This window comes from Manihot esculenta, chromosome 5 (assembly GCF_001659605.2).
Source record: "Manihot esculenta cultivar AM560-2 chromosome 5, M.esculenta_v8, whole genome shotgun sequence".
Lineage (NCBI taxonomy): Eukaryota > Viridiplantae > Streptophyta > Magnoliopsida > Malpighiales > Euphorbiaceae > Manihot > Manihot esculenta.
Genome location: NC_035165.2, coordinates 15,579,448 through 15,583,105, shown reverse-complemented (window position 1 = coordinate 15,583,105; position 3,658 = coordinate 15,579,448).

Here is a 3,658-nt window from a genome sequence, read left to right as displayed (position 1 = left end):
ATTTATTTACTTAAGAGCATAAGAGTTATTCCACTCACCTCTGGCTAGCTCTGACACTGACTGAAGCAGCTGACTCACTACTGAGGTCCTCGGTTCCTCGGGTCCGGACCTACACAGGTGGACTCAAATGAGGGACCAACATACTATAACATAACTCTAAAAACATCCCCTAAAAACCCTCTAAAACTCCTCAAAACATTCATGCAAAACATGCAAAGGAAGGCTGGACAGGGCACTTTCGGCGGCAGGTTCGGCGGCTGAAAGTCCCTTCAGAGCCGAAAGTCAGGCAGGTTCGGCGGCACCTTCGGCGGCCGAAACTCCCAGACAGAGGCGAAACTCATGCATGTTCGGCGGCACTTTCGGGGGCCGAAACTCCCAGACAGAGGCGAAAGTCCTCTTTCGGGGGCAAGCTTCGGCAGCCGAATGCTGCCTCCACAAGAGGGTTCGGCGGCAGAAAGTTCCTTCGGCTGCCGAACCTGGTTTCTCCCAGAATGGCAGAAACTCAGCTCTTCTATGCATATTTGCCTCCAAAACTTCCCACATGCATATAACTAATTCAAATCATGCAAATATACATACATTGGCTCCTAGGGGCTTCAAACTAACTTAAACCCCAACTACAATGCACAACAACAATACATTGCTCAAAAACACAACATAAACTCAAAAACCTAACTATGAGCTAAACATGCATTCTACCCCATAGATCTTGCATAAAACTTACTTTAAACATGAAATGAGCTTAAGATCGGCTCTTACCTCTTGAAGATCGAGAGAGAGACGTCCTAAACTCGGAGGTGGAAGATTTTTGAGTTCTTGAACCTCAAAGCTTCAAAACTTGCTTTAAACTCGAAAATCTTCAAAACAAAGCAAAAACTTGTGAAAATCTTGAAAGATTTGAAGGAAAAACTCAAGGATTGGTGAGGAACGGCGGAGAGCTCACCTTGGCCGACAATGGGGAGAAAAACTCGCCCGTTTTCGGCTAAGGGACCCTTTTATAGTGGCTGGCCAGGCCACGTTCGGGGGCCGAACGTGCCTCCGCATGCATGCCATGTTCGGCGACCGAACTTGAGGTTCGGCGGCCGAACCTGGACTTTTCTCAACCTATGCCTTCGGGGGCCTAAGGCACACCCGAAATGCCTGCATGTTCGGCGGCCGAACTTGAGGTTCGGCGGCCGAACCTGGGTTTTCCTCCAAGGTTGTTTTCATTCAAAAACTCTTTTCCTCTTTACTGAAAACCATGAAAAACATTAAAACATTTTATGAAAACATGTTTCTACCCTACTAGAGGCTTCCGACATCCGAGGTTCCACCAGACGGTGAAAATTCCGATACCGGAGTCTAGCCGGGTATTACACCTTTTATAGGTGATTGGCCAGACCACCTTCGGGGGCCAAAGGTGCCTCCGCAAGAGCCCAATGTTCGGCGGCCGAACATGAGGTTCGGCGGCCGAACCTGGGTTTTCCTTCCTTAGTCTTTTCTTTCAAAATTCAATTTCTTTCTTCATTAAAACTATAAAAACATGTAAAAACATTTTATAAAAACATATTTTACCCTTCTAGAGGGTTCCGACATCCGAGATTTTGCCAGAAGGTAGGAATTTCGATGCCGGGGTCTAGCCGTGTATTACATTCTTCCACCCTTAAGAACATTCATCCCCAAATATTCAACAAACAAGCATAGCATGGCATAAACATAAACACACAAAACACATAAACACTAACCTTAAAAGAGATAAGGGTATTGCTGGAGCATGGACTCCCGTGTCTCCCAGGTACATTCTTCTATGTTGTGGTGATTCCAAAGGACTTTCACCATTGGGATTTCCTTGTTCCTTAGCTTTCTGATATGCATGTCTAGGATCCGCACCGGCTGCTCAACATAGGTGAGATCTCTTAGGATCTCCACATCAGGCTCATTAAGAACCTTGCCCGGATTTGACACGAACTTCCGTAACATGTAAACATGGAAAACCGGATGGATTCTCTCCATTGAAGCAGGTAGGTCCAGCTTGTACGATACATTCCCAATCTTCTGCAAGATTTCAAAGGGTCTGATGTACCATGGAGCTAGCTTACCTTTTCTTTCCAAAACGAATCACCCCTTTCATAGGAGACACCTTGAGCAATTCCATATCTCCCTCTTGAAACTCTACATGCTTCCTGCGGACATTTGCATAGCTTTTCTGCCGACTCACGGCAGTTCTGATTCTTTCTCTGATAATGGGCACTACTCTGCTGGTGATCTCTACTAGCTCAGGCCTTGCTAAGGCCCTTTCCCCAACTTCTTCCCAGCAGACAGGTGACCTGCACTTCCTTCCATACAAAGCTTCATATGGAGCCATCCCTATGCTAGCATGATAGCTGTTATTATAGGCAAACTCCACCAGGGTAGATGTTGCCTCTAAGAACCGCCAAAATCTAGCACACACATTCTGAGCATATCTTCAATTGTCTGGATGGTCCTCTCTAACTGTCCGTCAGTCTGCGGGTGGAAAGCAGTGCTAAAATCCAGCCTGATACCCATAACATTCTGCAGACTCCGTCAAAACCTAAAGGTGAACTGAGGTCCCTTATCTGACATTATTGAAACGGGAGCCCCCATGCAACCTGACAACTTCCTCAACATACACCTGTACTAACTTGTCCACAGAGTAGCCACTCCTGACAGGGATGAAGTGAGCGGATTTGGTCAGTTTGTCCACAATCACCCATATGGAGTCCAATCTGTTAGACGTTGCCGGTAACCCCACCACAAAATCCATAGCTATATTCTCCCATTTCCACTCTCGAATCGGTAGTGGGTTGAGCACACCAGCCGGCTTCTGATGTTCCAGCTTCACCCTTTGACATACCTCACAGGCGGACACGAACTGTGCCACTTCTCTCTTCATAGCTGGCCACCAATAAACTCTCTTCAGATCTTGATATATTTTAGTGGCTCCAGGGTGAACACTGTACCTGGCATTATGAGCTTCCCTCATAATGTCTCCCTTCAGACTCACGTCATCTGGTACACATAACCTGTTCCCATAGCAGAGGATCCCTTTGTTGTCAAAACGAAACTCTTCATTCTTGCCTGACTGAATAGTCCTAGCAATTTTCACTAACTCTGGGTCCTCATGCTGTTTCTGTGCCACCTGCTTCAGAAACACGGGTGCCACTCTCATCTGAGCTATCAAAGCACATGTACCAGACAACTCCAACTGCAGCCCTTCATCAATGAGCTTATAGAATTCCCTCACCACCGGTCTCCTCTCTGCTGTAACATGAGACAAACTGCCAAGTGATTTCCGGCTTAGGGCATCTGCCACAACATTTGCCTTACCCGGATGGTACTGAATTTTGCAATCATAGTCACTAAGCAGTTCTACCCATCTTCTTTGCCTTATGTTTAACTCTCTCTGACTCAAGATGTACTGCAAGCATCTATGTTCTGTGAAGATCTCACATTTTACCCCATACAGGTAATGCCTCCACATCTTAAGTGCAAAGATCATAGCTGCCATCTCTAGATCATGTGTAGGATAATTCAACTCATGCTTCTTCAGCTGCCTAGAAGCATAAGCAATTACCCTTTCATTTTGCATCAACACACAACCTAGTCCCACACGGGACGCATCACAAAACACTATGAAGTCTTCATTACTGGTAGGCAG